Genomic DNA, 19,023 nt, shown 5'->3' on the forward strand with positions numbered 1-19,023 from the left:
CATCAAAAAGTGCCAGCACACGAACCATTCAAGGAAACATCACGGATATAGGCCTTCAAAGCTGAAGACCCACTCGTGTACCCTTGATGATGGTACGACACAAAGCTTTACTCGTCAACACCGACAGTGTACTGTTGATGTCTGGCACACGTTGCCTGGTAGGACGAGTCTCGCTTCAAAGTGTATCGAGCGGATGGATGGGTATGAATATGGAGACAACCTCATGAAACTATGGACCCCGCCTGCATGATAGCAGGGAACTGTTGAAGCTGGTGGTGGCTATGTGATGGTGTGGGGCTTGTGCAGTTGGAGTGATATGGGATCTTTGTTTGGTCTAGATATGACTCTGACGGGTGAAACGTACGCAAGCATCCTTTCTGATCACCTGTATCCATTCTTGCCCATTGTGCATTCCGACAGACGTGGGCAATATCAGCAGAACAATGCGACACCCTACAAGTCCACAGTTGCTACAGAGTGGCCCCAGGAACACTCTTTTGAGTTAAAACGCTTCCACTGGCCACCAAACTCCCCTGGCATGAAAATTATTGAGCAGATCTGGGATGCCTTGCAACACGCTGTTCAGAAGAGATCTGCCCCCCCCCCCCCCCCTCCCTCCTACACTGCAGGGTTCATGGGGTCAATTCCCTCCAGCACTACTTCAGACATTAGTCGAGTCTATGTGTCTATGTCACGTCGTGTTTCGGTACTTCTGCGTCCTCGCGGGGGCCCTACACAGTATTACGTAGGTGTACCAGTGTCTCTGGCTCTTCACTCTGTATTGTAGCACACACTGTTTACTGAAGAGGCTAGGTTCATGTGCTACACCATGTAAATTTACATGATGAGTGATAGAGGATACCCACTGATTTCGACAAGCTAAATATTAGTCAAAGTACAGAGTAATAAATACTTCATTAGTGACATCAACCTAGGATCAGTTTCCATCAGAAGAAACTAACCTGTTACACTGACCCACGTTTGCTCAAAGACTTCTTTCCAGTAACTATAGTATACGCATTCATCAACAAACATCAGAATAATGGTTGCCTTACGTGTTTTCTTCAGTATGGCAGCAGATATTGAATGAAATATACTGAGAGAGACGAATAGGATATCATGTTATTTGTTAGGTTTCCTGCACGGTCTAATGATGTAACCCAATTGTATGGTTTTCCGGAAAAAGAAAAACTACAAGACAAAACCAGTGAAGAAGGATATCGTGGGAAAGCTATAACAAGACTGACTAATGACTATTCAGATCCTTTTATTTTATATGGAATACGAGTCCACCGGCCCATCTCACCTCGTTAACACAGTGAAAATGAGTTTATAAATAAATTACGATTTTAGTAAATGGCCTTTGAAGACATAGCGTAATGAAATCTCCCACGTGTTCATCGAGACACTGCAACTTTAAAACCAAATAGGCAATCACGTTGTTGAGCGAAATTGGTTTTCCAGAATCGAGAGTGCTGCGTTTTCGTAAATCAGCCACCAGCTCAGGCATCGTTGTGAATTTTCGTCACGGGCGCAACGGGCAAAATGTTTTCCAATACTCACAGCGCGAGCTTGCTTTGTTGTAATACAAAAGCGTGGTGCAGCGCAGCACGGAACAAAGGGCGGACAAAAAATAAATAAACAGTTGCAGTCAGCAGGGCGGGAGAAATGAATCGTGTCAGCGAATTTATACAACTGGGTCCCTCTCTCTCTCCCTCCTTTTCTCTCTGACAAACGTATACTAGCGGACACATGACAAACTTCTTCTCCGGTTCATTCACACACACAGATAATCACATACAGGCACATCAGGCGTCTATACCGGAATATAATACGCAAAAATGCCCTCATTATCAAGAAAAAAATGAGTGCGACCAATACACAGAAGCACTGTATCAGAATTGTTACACATACAAATGCGATACACGAACAACAAACATTTTTCATCCGTGACTGTAAGTAACAATGTACATTTGCTATTGTCCGACATGAACGAGAGGCTCTAGCTATCATCCCAGATTTCCCAGACAAATTGATAAAATAATTCTTATAGGTCTCATATACTACCACCAAAGAGTTTCAGTAATATCTCCAATTTTGCGATGTATAATACATCTAAATCTGTACTCCGCAAGACCTTCCTATATCTACATTTTATGTAACCGTCACACAACCTAACGTTTTAGTGTGGCGGTTTCTTCTGGTACCACTGTCATTTTTCCTCTCCCGTTCTGAAATGGTTTATGGGAAGAACGTCAGTTGCTAGAATAATTACTCAGATTTTCCAGCTGTAGTCAAATCGCCAGTTGTATGTGGGAGGCAGCACGGATGGACATCCCTCTCTGGAACGTATGCTCTCGGATTTTCAACGCTGACGCCGTCTGCAATGTTTTAGCGTCAGTCACTGGAGTTTGTTCAACAATTCCTTAACGCTCTTGCACCTATGTAACGATGCCGTGAAGAAACACGTCGCTCTCCGTTGGATCTTCTCTATTTCGTTCAAATGGCTCTGAGCACTATGGGACGTAACTTCTGAGGTCATCAGTCCCCTAGAACTTTGAACTACTTAAACCTAACTAACGTAAGGGCATCACATACATCCATGCCCGAGGCAGGATTCGAATCTGCGACCGTAGAGGTCGCACGGTTCCAGACTGTAGCACCTAGAACCGTTCGGCAACTCCGGCCGGCTACTCTATTTCGTCTACTGACTCATCTTCCTAATGGTTCCAGACTGATGAGCTATACTGAAGAATCGGTCGGCCACCTCTAGCTGTCCGTCGTACCCTCTTTTCCAGGCGAGTTAGTCGCGTAATACGATTTTAAAGTTGTTAGTGTCATTGTGGTTTTCATGGACAGGAACTGGTAACAATGCTTCGATTCCAATAGGGAGACTTGTGAGCACGAGGCTCAGCGATAAGAAATTTTCCGCCGACGGAAAAGATCTGTGTTTGGTTCCCGGTGAAAAGATGACAAAATTATCCAAGCAATAGTTTTATGTGGAACAAAAAAATGGCTCTGAGCACTATGGGACTCAACTGCTGTGGTCATCAGTCCCCTAGAACTTAGAACTACTTGAACCTAACTAACCTAAGGACATCACACACATCCATGCCCGAGGCAGGATTCGAACCTGCGACCGTAGCAGTCGCACGGTTCCGGACTGCGCGTCTAGAACCGCGAGACCACCGCGTCCGCCTTATGTGGAACAAACGAGGCTATAATTATTTGAGATGTAACAAAATAACACTAATGAAGTGTAAGCCTGTAATCGCATTGTCATATGGCTGACTTAGTTGTGGAGTATCTTTGCGGGCAGCCGCGTCTGTAGAGAGTCGAGCGCGGGACACGGAACTGTTATGTTGTGTAGTGTGTAGTGTGTAGCTCTGCATGTGAGAGGCATTGTGTTGAAGTGTTGCTACAAGCGCTATTACAGTAAAGTGATCAAATATGCAAATGATCCAGAGGACAGTGCGTCAAGAAGTAACTGGAAAATGAGCAGTGCCACTGATATATATGTGTATCCCCTCGTTGCGTGTTGTACCATACAATACCAATCATCCGCGCCGTGTTCGGTCTCTCAGAATGCACTAATGTGAATCAGCAATAATTAGTTACCACAAAAGAGTTCAAACAAGTGCCAGTGTCTTGTAGCGAGTGTGAGGACGTGCGTTCGATCATCGCGTGTCCGCATTATCAACAATCAGCCGTGCCGCGACGGTTACGTGCACGCTCGTACAAATGTGAGAACTGAGAACGGAAAAAAACTAACTTAGTGAGCAGTGTTATATCATTACTAGTGTCAAGGAGGACTGGTACCAAAAGAAATATGTGTATGCCTGGCGAGTGTAACAACTTTCGTTCGATTATTCGGCTTTCGCATTATCAACAATCATCCGCGCCGTGTTCGGTACGTGTGCGTTCGTCCAAGTGATATTGTGGACAGGCAAGTCAAGACAAGTCAAGACTGTCAATTGGGATACATATTTACAACTTAGAGTGTAAACTGTGCAACCTGTGAGTTCCATATCGCCTCAGAATGTAGATGTTCATACCAGACGTAGAACAGTGTTGTGCTTAACGTTGAGTGGCTCCCCTAAGCCCGCTTGCATATTTACATAGATAATTTTATGCAAGCCAGCAGCAGTGTGGGGCAGAACAGCACGACCGCCGTGGGATTACCAGGTACGTGGACTGGATAGGGCGCACGGTCGAAACGACACCAGTATAAGGTACCACCCCACCCATTCATACTACGGGGCGTGTTACAATCCTTTATCTATTACAACAAACGTCTAACAAATAATGAGGTATTTTTAATTCCCGTTTATTTACTGGCTCACATTTCAAAGGGTCGAATGTTTTTGCTGTAGCTTTTGATTTTTTAATGCTTATCATGATAAAACGGGAAATGTGCAAGGTTACAAAGACACTACATAGCCTGATTTGCTGCCGAGGACTACCCCTCTACGAGCATGAAGTGGCACAATAACACCAGTATCATCGAACTGGCATCACACTTCTGGGAAACGGTAATGAATGAGGTAACAGAAATTATAATGTCAGATAAAAAGAGTTGTGTCTTAGTTTAAGCGGAACGTTCATGAACAACACGCACTATTTAAAAGATGCACCAGATCCACAGATCTGAAGTTACGGCAATGAAATTTTGTACCATGCTTTGCATGAAAACATCACATTCACTATTTATTTCATTGGATTATATATATTAAATTTCTTTAATGCATTTAAAAATTTTGTTTTAAAAAAAATTATATATGTACCTCTTTCTCAGACATTATTGATTTGGTTTCTACAATTTTATGTTGTTTGACCTCCTTTCAAGTAGTAAGATTCTCTCAGGATATTTCTTTAATATATTGAAGAGCAGAATTTAAAAAAATAATTATAGTTCTGTAAATATAACACAAAATTCATGCAAAATTCCAAGCAATTTCTTCCATATCTCAGGTTATACTCAGAATTTAAAAATTTACTTTAGAGGCAACATTTGTAGGTTTTAGGGAAATAAATGTACAAAGTTACGTAATTCTAGACTTTATAGATTCTGAGAAAAAGTTCCATAAATAACGTGTACTGTAAATAGAAGTTCCATAGTAAAACAAAATTTTTAGGACATGCTGTTCAAATTTCAACCTAATGTTTTTTCGTATGTCACCTCTTCAGTAGGCCTCTTATTTGTACTCAGGGCCCGTTTTTTTCCTTCAAAATTTCGCTTTTCGGTTTTTTACTACCTTGTTTCCTTTTCCAGATTCTCAAACAACTTCTCAGCTGCAGAGAGGCGGTGTAAATATAATTCTCTCAAATTGCCTTGATTGAAATTTCCTATCTTAAAACCCATTCTCTCTGATACCTTCATCATCCGTACTTACCCATCATTAGGTACAAGAACTGCATCTTAAGTTAAAATGCTGACAATTTTAGCTCACGCAAATGTTGTTATAGGTCACCGTTTCCATATGAGTGATTATAGAGACTCATTTGAATTCTGTGTTTTACCATGAACACACCTTTTTAGATGCTCAGGATCGCCCAGAAACCTGTACGTGGGCTTGACAGCATCCAGGATACAATTTGGAAGCCTCTCCTCATGAATATATGCGTTGCTGTTTCTAAGATACAGAACAGAGTCGCAGATGATCTATAAAAGAATACATATCACACAGCCTTATAGGTGTATCTTGTGCAAGTTTGCTTGAATGTAATTCAAGGGATCGTTGTTCATCGAGCTAATATTAAAGTGTTGCTTCAAAAAGTAGGCGTGGCAGGAAGGTTACATGGCACATTTAACTACTTTTCAAGCTCATCAGATGTGACTGTGCCCGTATAACGATTTAAATTAAATTAAGTACTTGAGAAGGGTGCAAAAGAATTGCTTTAAGAGGTATTACATATGGTAATTGATTATGTAAACGGAATAAAGGATAAAATTAACACCTGTAACATCTAAGTGATATATCCCTTACCAAAGGAAATATCACACTAAATTAATCACACTACATTAAAAAGCCTTATTGTGAATAATGTATATGTCACTTAGGTAATGTCACTGGCTCTACATGACATAAGCTATAATTTCGAAAGAAACACACTCGGGTCTTCAGGTTATCCACTGGTCGGCTTACAACACCATCATCAGTCTTTAAATATCATTGTGCAAGAAATCACAAAATTTACAAATAAAATTAGAAATCCCAGCGGTATGAATACACAGTGAACGCCAACTTCGACAGTATAGCGGCAATGCAATTAAAACCAGGAAAAACATTGTCACCAAAGTCTGTAAAGCGAGTGCTCAACAGCAAATACTCAAAGTCAATTAAAGGACTTAAGCCTGACAAACGAGAAATTTAATTTCATAGATCTGACCATATTAAAATTATGAAGTGTAACAAAATGTTTCCCAGGTACTTGAGAAAACTGAAGTTCTGATGTAGGAACAAAGTTAGAGCCCAGAGTCTCAGTCAAACGTTAAAGTACAAAAAATTTTACCGGAATCAGAACACTTGAAATCTTCTGCTGTCATGCTTGACTGACCAAGTCCCGACGAGAGGACCAAAGAAACTAAGTTTCGGCAAATACTGCTAGCGCTAAGTCCAACACTTTCAAAGCGTTGAAGAAGTAGTGAAGCACATTATTACCACATCCCTCCACGGCACCGTCACACTGACAGAGTCATTTCCTTCGGTGACGGTCTGAGACCAGGCGTGTCCACATGGTAAGGAGTGATGTCCTGGAGAAATATTTCTGGAACGTCTCGCTGCCATGGAATTGACTTCTGGAGCCCGACCGAGAGACTAAATAATTGCCTAGGAGAGTGCTACCCCATGTATGACTGGCTCCAGCCGATTCCCACGGAGGTAGGAAATAGTTCGGCCTGTGCGCGCCGATCGAAGCTGTGCTGATCCACCCACTGTGCCGCACTTTGTTGATTTGGCGGTACGGCTCGCTGGTTTCAGTTGCCACAGCCTGTCGGAGCGCGAGCTGTAATATTGCTGCAGTGATATATGTGGTGTGGGTAGCCATTGGCGCCTGCTATTCGTGCCGACTTTGCACTGAGTATGTGGAGTACTTAAGCATTTACAAATACATACACAGAGTAAAATGGAGGAACAAAACGGAGTAGACATTATGGAAAGCATTTGGGAATCTATTAGCATTAAGTGAAGCTTAGCAAAGGAAAAATGCTGAGCTGTATTTCATCATTTAATATTAATTTTGGGCCTGATGTTTGTTGTCTTCTAGGACCTCCAACAGGTTAAGTTCTGGCCTTTGTTTGCCAAGTTGAGGACATGGGACTGTGGCTGATAGCTGTATCCCGCTCTCAGTACGTGCTTAGCAAAAGAGGAGTCAAAACTCTGCAACCTGCAGCTGCGTTTTTATCGAAATAACCTAGCTGCTTTATCTCTGCCCGATTGGCCAATACAAAACTTAGCGCAATCTGAACCAGTAATTGTATCTTATCCTTGCCACTGAACTTGCATGATGCTCTATAGTTCTTCACATAGTAGGAAATTATACATATTACATCAGTTGGATGTCATTGACGTAAAATCAAATATATGTACCAGGATCGTACTTTTGAACAAGCACAGTTATTTGAAATAAATCCATGATATGCTCCGCTCATATGCTTCCAAGTCCTTCCTAAAGAACCAAGTAAATTTTTCGAAGATAAGATTAAATTTGTAACAAATTTATACAAAAGTTTATTTTCTGATTTCAAAGCAAGGCTATTAACTGACATGAACACAGTGCCTCGTAGACTGTGTGGGCTTCCTCAACTACATAAGCAAGGTGTACCCATCTGTCCTGATGTATCATTATTCACTGCACTATCTTAACAAACTGGCTAGAATATTGGACACATTAATTAATTGTAAGTACTATGTACGAAAAATTGGATGGTTCACATAAAGGGCCCCCTTTTCAGCTGATATATTCTTGGTCGATTTTGGACAACATTTCCTGGTTAAAGAACCTGTGAGTGCCAATATTAAATACTGGTTCATATATGTAAATGACAAATTGTGTATATGGACAGACACTACATGACAGCGCAACACATTTTCTTCATAACTGACGCAGTCAGCATATAATTGCTTAGTTCACTGGCAATAAATCCAGCAACTTCCTAGGTCCAACGATTGACGTCAGTACACAAACACATTGTTTCAAAATTCATTGAAAAACTACTTACAACTACAAACACGCTCATATATTCTTGTTCACAACTCCCCTGTAACACACATAGCAACGTCTTTCAATTCGCTAGGACACCATCATCAATTCCCATGTCCAAAGTTGATTTCAAAGCAGAGTCAGACATAGTAAAATTTAGTTCGTCAAGCAATGGCTACAGTTCTGTCCTGACTGACCATATTTTGCGTAGGAAAATTATACCCCTAAGCTATCCTCCCTCTGTCTCTCTTTCCATTGCCTGCAAGTAGTGGTATACTGTTACATACCTAGGATAGGTAGTGCAGAGTGCAGCGAAAACACAAATCGTGAAAAAGGAGCACCACAGCGCAGTACATTTTCAATAGAATGTTATGACGAAATTACTTGCAATCAACGGAGTTATCAGAAGTACTTGTCCTAATAGTAATAAGTTTTATATTGGTCAATTAGACAAAGACAAGGCAACAAGGTTGGTTGAATATGACCTCAGCTCGATGTTGCAAAATTAGGAGTCCACTTTCACTGAGCACATAGTAAGTGAGGGACAAAGCTCCCAGCCACAGTCCAACGCGTTCTACACTTGGCAAAAAAAGGCCAAAACCCCAACCTGAATGTACTGGATATGAACAGGCATCTGGTCCACAGACTTAATGTTAAACGAAAACCCTGCTCAGTACTTTCTCTCTTCCAAACATCGTTTAGTTCTCACAGTTCTCAGGAGGTTTCCTTTTGTTCTTTCATTTTCCTGCATTTACTTACTTGATTGTGCCTGCCTACCTATTCCATGTATTAACTTGTTACAACTTTCATATCTATCTGTTACTCTGTTCGTGTATTTTGTTTCATTACTTAATACCTCTTGAAGCCATTTTTCTCAAGTACTGATTTTATTTTATTAGGATCGTTAATTTAATTTTAAGTGTTACATAGGTACAGTTAATGTTAATGACTCTCCTCATTTGTTAAATGATTTACCTTTTTAATTTCATTACTGCTTTACTTTCAAGGTGACTTTTACTGTGTGTTGGTGCCTCAGTCTAGATGAGTAACGTCTTTTCCAACATTGTTTACTTTGACGAGGATAGTCATTATAATTCTGCTGAAAACACGTTGACCTGAATAATGTAATCCTGTGGAACATACATAGTACTGTGCTTTTCACTTATTGTGAGTAATTGCTGTGTTCAGGTGCTAGCTGAGTTGACGACCCTTCGCTAACTGTTCAAGTCAGTGTTGGTTTGAATCACATAGCTTGAGGCTGCTGCCAATGGGTATCAATGTGGTGGACCAGATGTGGGTATCCAAGAGAGGTCCAGCGAGTTCCACATGTCCCCTGATACTCCCGCTACTGCAGCCACTTCATGTGCAGCCTGCAGTGACGATGATACCTCACTCATGTTCGAGTGGGAGATCTTACCAAGGCATGGGGGCCGACTGGAGGACTGGCCCCTCCACCCAGTTCGTCTTATGGAGAGATTCCCGGTGCTATCTGTAACTGACGAATTCCGAGTTAGATTCAGTCTTTTACCCTCTTCCAGAAGAAGCCTCTCGGCCCACAAGGTCTGGCCATTTATAGTCACAGAGATGGAATTGCTTGTAGTTGGAGGTACAAAGTAAGGCGCGTAATGGGTATTCTTAGGGAGGGAAATTGATCCGTATGCACTGTGTGTGCATACAGGAAGGAGGCTTTCCAAATATGGAAAGCTGCTTCTGGATGCCACTAAGCGCACAGTGTGCAGATAACTAACAATACGTGTCCTTTTGGGATTGGAAGACAATCTCTCTCGTGTTGGGCAACCTAGCTTAAGTAGTAAAGACTGGCAATCTTGCTTTCACCATGAAGGAATAGGCTACAATCTGTAGCATCGTCGACGAAATCGACTGTGGTCCTTTTGTATAGAGCCGAGAGGAGGGTCTGAGTCAGGTTCAGGCAGTTCTGCGACCGTGTAGGCTGCAGATTCCTCGAATTGCTCCATAGGGTGGTGGGTTTCCAGGTTCCATTTGATAAGTTGGGGGTCCAGTACACACATTAAGCGGCTGCATGGGTAGTGGGGACAGTGTGAAGCGGAACAGGCAACTTTTTGGTTTAGAGCGTCTCAGAAAGCTACAGAAAGCGCATCAGATTAAGTGGGTGCAGGGCAAACACAGGAAAGTAGACCTAGCAACAAGCGGTATTGTAGTTATAAGTTGTCATAGCTGTGTTAAGAAAGAACCAGAGCCCCAGGCGTCAGAGGAAACAACTGTAACTCAGATCATTAAAGGTACAGAAGGCTGACTAAAGCCGGAATAAAGTTCATTCAATACTTTTATAAAGGACCTAACGGTGTTCAGAAATGTAGATTAAATACAGGTTGAGATGGACGGTTGGTTGGTTGGTTGTTTAGGGTTGAAAGGACCACACAGCAAGGTCATCAGTCCATTGTTTCAAATGTGGTGCATTCAGACAGTTTGACATATCAGAAAAGTCATAATGATAAAAGGGAAAAGGCTAAAAATCGTAAAAGTGAAGCTGTGTTGTCAATGGTAAAAACAAAATGAAGGACGTCAGCAAGAGAGCAACCCAAAGGCTATGCTAGAGGCAGGAAATATCCCACCTCTGAAGCAGTAGAAGCAAGAGCACCTGTTATTTAAAAGCGTTCAACCACTAGGTTGTAGAAGTGTATATGGGGGAGACGAACCTATTATAAAAAAGAGATAAAACAGACGAAAAGGGGAAGAAAAGCGGATCTTGGCCAGGGAGGGGAGTCGGGAATCTCCAAATACAGCTTACAGTGGGAGGCACCTCAACCCTCACCGCCTTCCCCCAACATCAAAGTGAGATTAAAAACCTTAAAACTGAGAATAAAAACCACTTTTACGGAGGAAACTGAGAACCATTTCGACCATCCGGCAATCATCAGCCAACATTAAAGTGATGGGAAGTCTGTACTTAGGATGCAGAGCCAAAAGAAGGGGCATTCCACCAAAATATGGGCTACTGAATGGAAGGCTCCACAACCACAAATTGTGGGTGGTTCATTACGCAAAAGAAAACCATGTGTCAGCCTGGTATGGCCAATGCAGAGATGACACTGGGTGGTCGAGGCCTTTCAGGAGAGACAGAAGGAAGAACGCCATAGGAATGGTGTCACCTTAATTGCACAAGTTTATTAGACAGTGTGGTAGCCGCCCACGAGGTGGCCATGATTGTGTGAAGTGGGATTTGATGTGTAGCCATAGATCCGCTGCAGGAGGGGTTACAGAAAATGGGGGGTATGTGACTGCTCCCCCAGCCAAACGATCAGCAAGCTCAATACCTTGGATACCCACATGGCCAGAGACCCAAAGGAAGTCAACAGAACAAGCAGCACAGTGAAGATCAGCGAGATGGTCATGGATGACTGAGACCTGGGAATGGCGGGAAAAACACCGTTCAATAGCCAGAAATCCACTCATTGAGTTCATACATAACAAAACACGGTTGTGATAGGACTGTTTAATGAAGGTAAGGGCCTGGGAAATTGCCATCAGTTCTGCAGTAAACACCCCACATGTAGATGGCAGGAGATGATTTTCCATACCAACAGGGGACGTGAAGCCATATCCCATACGATCAGGAGATTTAGTGACTTCATTGTAAAAAAAACAACAGCATCCCGAAACTCACATAAAATTTGGCGGGAGGAACAATGGAACACCATGGGAGGAATGGAATCTTTCGGACCTCGGTGGAGATCTGTCCGAATTTGGGGCCGAGGAACTAAGCAATGGGAGGGGGGGGGGGGGGACGGGAAGCTCAAAATCACAGCGAAGAGACGCAAGGCGGAGCCAAACCGGTAAACCCGATCGAGGATGGGAATCAGGTGGGTGACGTCCATGGTCTGGGAATAGGATAGAATAGGAAGCATGAGTTGGAGGCGAATGGACAGTGATTGCATAAGAAACCAGAAGCTGGGACCGCCACCAGAAAGAGGAGGGGGGGGGGGGGGAGCCCAGCTTCAACCAGGAGACTATCGAAAGGGCTAGCAAGGAAGGCACTGGTGGCCAAACGGATACCACGATGTTGGACCGGATCCAGCAAGTGCAGTGTGGATGAAGCACCCAAACCATAAACTTGACAACCATAGTCCAAGGGAGACGGCACTAAATCCCAAAAAAAGGTGGAGAACGATGGAACCGTCTGCCCCCAAGAGGTGTGGGCAAGGAAGTGAAGGACACTGAGTTTATGGAAACATCCTACCTTCAGAAATCTGAGGCAGCCAAGTGGGCTTGTTGTGGAAAAGAAGACCCAGGAAACTAAACTGTGGGACTACAGGTAATCATTGAGCATCGAGATAGAGCTCCGGATAGGGGTGGATCGTGGTACGGCGGCAGAAGTGAACCACCGGCGATTTTAAAGAATTAAAACCCGTGTGAGAGGGTCCATGCAGAGGCACGCTGTATAGCTCCCTGGAACTGCTGCTCTGCAGAGGCCATCAAAAGGAACTAAGCCAAATGCAGAAATAATCCACATACAGAGCAGTGGCGACCAGAGGACCGACAGAGGCCTTAAGTCCATCGATAGCCACGAGGAAAAGAATTACACTCAATACAGAATCCTGTGGAATGCCATTCTCCTCGATCCCTGCAGAACTAAAAACAGTTCCCTGAATGACCGATGGAGCAGGAACTGGCGGATAAAAATCGGGAGTGGGCCCCGAAGACCCCACTGATGAAGTGTAAGTAAGATGTGATGGCGCCAAGCGGTGTCATAGGCCTTGCAAAGGTCGAAAAATACTGCAACCACATGGTGGCTCTGGGAAAAAGCCTGCCGAACTTCTGATTCCAAGCGAAGTAATGATCAATCAGTGGCTGTCCCTCTTGGAAGCCACACTCCTAAGGGGACAATAGATCCCGAGATTCGAGGACCTAATTGAGCCTACGGGCTACCATCCATTCAAGTAAGTTGCAAACAACATTTGTCCGACTAATTGGCGCATAGCTTTCGAAAAACAGGGGGGTTCTTACCAGGGTTAAGGACAGGAACCACAATGCTCCCAGACAAGATATTGCTGTTGTGGAGCACTGAGATGTTCAAGCAGTTGGTTATGAATGGATTCTGGGCCAGGGGCCGTTTCATGAGAAGAAGAAAGTGTGGAAAGAAATTCCCATTCAGTAAAAGGTTAGTTGTAATATTGTGACTGACGAGGGGTAAAACATAAGGTGGAAGCTTCGGCCTACTCTTTCTGGTGAAGGAAAGCAGCTGGATAGGAGGCTGATGCTATTGCAGAATGGGTTGCAATATTTTCCGTGAGAATCAATGGGTCCGTGCAAAGGTCGTCCAGGAGGTTAAGGCCGTGGAGGGTGGACTTCTGATGGCAACCTTGGAGAGAGCAAAGTGTAGCCCACACCCATGACATAGGGATAGTAGAACCGAGTGAAGAAACAAAGCGTTCCCAATGAATCCGTTTGCTCTTTTTGATTAAGTGACGGGATTTAGAGCGAAGGCATTTAAGTGTAATAAGGTTGGCAACGGATGGGTGCCTCTGGAGCTGTTGCAACTGTTAACAGCGATCACGGATGGCAATGGCAATGGCTGTACTCTACCAAGGGACTTGCTGGCGGTGAAATGGTCCAGATGAGCGCGGTACAGCAAGGCTAGCAGCGCGAACAATAGCGTCAGACACGTCACGTAGGACGTCATCAATACAACCCAACATAGATGGAGAAAACACGACCTGTGCAGTGTATAGAGGCCAATCAGCGTGTTGGAAAGACCAACGAGGTAACCTGTCCATCAGGGAGCGGGAATGGAGCGATAGAATCAACAGGAAATGGTCACTAACAAAGATCGTCGTGTGGCGACCAGCGTAATGAAGGGAGGAGGGAGGGAGAAGTAAGAAAAAGATCAATGGCACTAAAATCAGTAGGGGAGCCATCGTCAAGAAGCCACAAGTCGTGGTCTGCAAGAAACTGGTCTACGAGAAGACCTCATCTAGATGGAAATGCATTGCCCCACAAGGGATGATGAGCATTAAAAGGAAGGAGGAAGGGAAGACGAAGTTGCTGAAAAAGGGCAGTTACGGCAATAGGTGTAAGAGTCCTATCAGGAGGGAGATAAAGATTGAAAACCGCGAACTCAGAGTCCAGGTGGACCCTAACAGCGACCGCTTCCAATGTCGTTTGAAGAGGAATCCTCATGCTAGCAACGTCTGCACTGACCAACGTACAAACACCACCCGAGGCCTGCAGGGGGCTGACCCAATTTCTACAGGAAACACGAAACCCACAGAGAGTCAGTGAGTGATCATCAGTAAAATGAGTTTAAAGGAGCCAGCTGCAGCGAGATCAGGAACAGAGAAAGATCAGGCGATCTGGGAGCCACAGACCATGGTTCTCGCGGTCGTCGCGTGGAAGCAGACCTTTGGCCTGGAAGGTGCTGGAAAGGTGTATCCCAGGAGGGGCGCCCTTTACCTTCAGACGCCTAAGAAGTGGGACACTTCCCCTGCTGTGGAGGGGGAGCGGTGTCCAGAGGATAGGGTGTGGGAGCTGCAGGGGAGGGGGGAAAGAGAGGGGTTCAGGACTGGGGTAAGGAAGGAGCAGGAAGGGGTGAAGACGTAACTAAAGCATAACTAGACGTCATGGACACAGGGTGAAGACGTGCATATTCTTATGAGCCTCAGTGTAGGTTAAACAATCAAGGGAATTACACTCCTGTACCTTCTTTTCATTCTTGTGTACTGGGCAATCTGGTGAACATGGAGAATGATTGCCATGACAAATAACACACACGGGAACACATGCACTACCATCATGGGGTGAACATCCACAGTCAGTACAGAGACATGTGTCCAAAATGCAGTACCTCATAGGAGGTGGGATGGATGTCTTCACGTCATACCGATAAACAATAATTGTTACTTTATCATGGAGGATATCCCCTTCAAAGGCCAGGATAAAGGCACCAGTATGAATTCGATTGTCCTTCAGACCCTTCAGAACACACCAAACAAAGTGAACAACCAGTTGTCTGACATGGTCACCTGTGAAAAATCACACCTTGAACCATATTTAGAGATTGGCGAGGGGTAATGGACCCAGGAATTGTGTCAAGATGGTTACAGGCGTGAAGGGCTGCAGATTGGGCAACTGAAGCAGTTGTGATCCACAACGAACCCAACCACATCTTGCTCAGGGTCCACTTCGTCAAACTTGTCTTCAATGTGTTCCACAAAAAATAAAGGTTTCTTAATGGTGAACGTATCCCCATCAGTCCTGGTGCAAACCAGGTAGCGGGGGAAAGGTTTATTCCCTAACTGACAGGCCTGACCCTCCTCTCAGGGGTAGCCATGGAAGGGAAGGCCAAAGGGGTAGGAGAAGTAGCACTAAAAGAAGCAGTTATTCACAGAGAGACAGGTGCAGAAGAACGGCCAGAGTTCTGCATCCATATGCGTTTAATTTGCATAGGTCCGCCCTGATACCACCCACTCCAATTAGGGGCTCTCCACATGGGTGCCACTCAGCCACAGCAAGGTCTGTCTGGTACAGCAGTCATTGCCAGGAGTTCCAATGCTCCAGAACGACAGGCAACCACTCCTAGGCTTACACGAGGAGGTCACAGCTCAGGTATCAGAAGTTTGATCCCTGTATGTTCAAGGGGCTCAACCTAAAGGGTACATAGCGACCCCACCACATGGGCTAACTACTGTGCTGGCTATGCACCCTAGCATGAGACAACGACTTGAAAGAAAAGGTGGAATGAACTAGGAGGGCACACATCAGAGACAAATGGCTCACACTATGGAATAGAAATTTAGTCATGGAGGTCAACCCCAGAGTGGGGACCAAAGAATGCCAAAAGGATGAGGTGATTACTCAACAAAACCAAATTGCAAAACCAACATAACCAGGAGAATAGTAGGGCCCACATAAACAAGGACACCAAGAGAGGGAAACGAGAGGGCGGAGGGGAAGGAGCAAGGACAGGAAAGGAGGGAAAGGGCAAGGAAATGCTACTCTGGAAAGAAGAAAGGCTGCAATAGGTGTGGGCCCTGTGCTCACCACGCATGTACTCATGAAAGAACTGTGAGCCCCCTGAGGGTAGGTGGTGGTGGAGTGTTCGTTGCTGTCCAAAATAGTTTATCTTCCAGTGAAACTGACTTAGATAGTTCCTGTGATGCAGTATGAGTAGAGGTTATACCTGTACTTGACAACCAGAATAAATTAACAACTGCTTCCTTTTACAGGTCCCATACTCAAATGTTACAATTGCTGAACGGTTCGAAGTAAACTTGAGTTTTATTTCAAATAGGTACCCTACTCACACAATTTTATTTGGTGGTGACTTCATTCTATCCTAGATACGCCGACGTAAGTAGATGTTTAAAGCCGGTGGCAGGCATAAAACGTCGTCCGAAATCGTAATAATTGTGTAGCCAGAAAATTATTTTCAACAGTTGGTTCAGGAGCCCACGAGAAGTTTAAATGGTTGCGAAAATACACCGACAAATAATCCCGAGCAATCAGCGACCGTCATTATGGTTACAGAGATTAGTTACTAAAATATCGTTGTAGTGAGACTAAATACCGTAACATTCAAACCCACCAAAAGTAAACGCAAAATACATATATTTAAAAAAGCACATAAGAAATCACTTGATGTCTTCCTAGGAGACTGACAAATGCTTTCCACTCTATGTAAGCGTCGACAAGATGTGGTTATTCAAAGAAACTGTGTATTCAGAAAAGGTCGTTCTTGTGAAACACAACTAGCTCTTTATTCTCACGAAGTAGTGAGTTCAAATGGTTCAAATGCCTCTGAGCACTATGGGACTCAACTGCTGTGGTCATCAGTCCCCTAGAACTTAGAACTACTTAAACCTAAGTAACCTAAGGACATCACACACATCCATGCCCGAGGCAGGATTCGAACCTGCGACCGTAGCAGTCGCACGGTTCCGTACTGCGCGCCTAGAACCGCGAGACCACCGCGGGCGGCGAAGTAGTGAGTGCTATCGACAGGGAATGTGAAGCTGATTGCATATTACTAGATTTTCAGAAGGCTTTTTACGCTGTTAATGGCAAGCGACTAGTACTGAAAGTGCTTGCATATGGAGTATTGTCTCACTTGTGAGACTGAATTCGTGACTTCCTGTCGCAAGGTTACTGTTTTTAGTCAGTTCCAACGACATTATTTGCATAATTTTCTGTTACAGTTTGTTTTAGTGGATTAATAATTATGCTTGTATCATCAACAAACAGTGTCAGTTTAGCTTCTTGTTTCAGATAAGAAGGCAGGTCATTCACATAAATCAAGAACAGAAGGGGATCCATGATCGATCCCTGTGGAACACGTAATGTAATTTCAACCAGTTAGATGAAGTGGGAAACTTCCTTAAATCACTTAAACCATATAAGGATACTTTTTTACGTCCTGTTCTGTAGAAATGTCTTAAACCACTGATTTGCTGATCCATTTATACCATAGAATTTCTGCACCATAATGCCATGGTTCACATAATCAACTGCTGTGGATAAGTCACAGAAAATTCCTATTAGTGAAATTTTACTATTTGAAGACTCTATTATGTGTGTAGTGACGTAATATATTGCTGTCTCAGTGGGGCAGTATTTTTGAAATGCAAACTGATCTACTAAGGTTAGGTTAGGTTAGTGTTGTTTAACGTCCTGTCGACAACGAGGTCATTAGAGACGGAGCGCAAGCTCGGGTTAGGGAAGGATGGGGAAGGAAATCGGCCGTGCCCTTTCAAAGGAACCATACCGGCATTTGCCTGAAATGATTTAGGGAAATCATGGAAAACCTAAATCAGGATGGCCGCAGACAGAATTGAACCGTAGTCCTCCCGAATGCGAGTCCAGTGTGCTAACCACTGCGCCACCTCGCTCGGTGATCTACTAAGTATCCCATTACTGTTGAGATGGCTAACCACTCGTGAGTACATTACTTCCCCGGCGAATTTTGAAAATGCTGTAAGCAAGGATACTGGCTGGTAGTTATTGACATCCCTTGTGTCCCATTTCTTGTAGAGAGTCTTGACAATGGCGTATTTTAACCTGTCTGGGAATATACCATGAGCTAGTGAAGCATTACGTAAGTGACTCAGAATATCAGCTGTAACTGCGCCACATTGGTTTAATATATTGTTAAAGATGTCTTATACTCCGACAGAACACTTATTTTTCAAAGCTGTTAGGTGGACATTAATCTGACTAGGATTCATCAAAACTGATTCTTCTGTGTACTGCCTGGCTGTAGAATGGAGTGATGACAATGAAAATTCGTGCAGCACCGGAACTCGAAAGCGGATTTCCAGCTTATGACGAGCGGTTGCCTTACTATTTGGCTGTCCGTGCACGACTCACTGCCAGACCCAAACTTCCATATGTCGTCAAGAGTGTGTCTACGACCCGCACTCGTACATCCAATATGGTTATTTCCGCACAGTGATACATTGTAGTTGAATGTTGCTTGCCCAGTGTAGGCGGATAAATACGAGGTTGCAGTGCCTCCAGCACAATAACACAGACACTGCAATATCGTATTCATCCGCCGATACGTGGCAAGCGACTTTCAATGAAAATGTCTCACCTGTACGGGAATATCCATAATGGATGTACGAATGCGGGTCGTAGACACATTCTTGACGACGTTTGGGTCTGGCAATGCCTCGTGCATGGATAGCCAAATGGAAAGGCGAATGCTCGCGATAAGCGAGAAATCCGGGTTCGAGTTCCGGCGCCGCATGTTTTTCATTGTCGTCACCCCATTCTACAGCTGATGGTTGTCCATATTCGCAATTGAGAATGCATTTAATGCAGTCCTTGAATGAAATTAGATTAAGG

This window comes from Schistocerca gregaria, chromosome 4 (assembly GCF_023897955.1).
Source record: "Schistocerca gregaria isolate iqSchGreg1 chromosome 4, iqSchGreg1.2, whole genome shotgun sequence".
In the NCBI taxonomy this organism is placed as follows: Eukaryota; Metazoa; Arthropoda; class Insecta; order Orthoptera; family Acrididae; genus Schistocerca; species Schistocerca gregaria.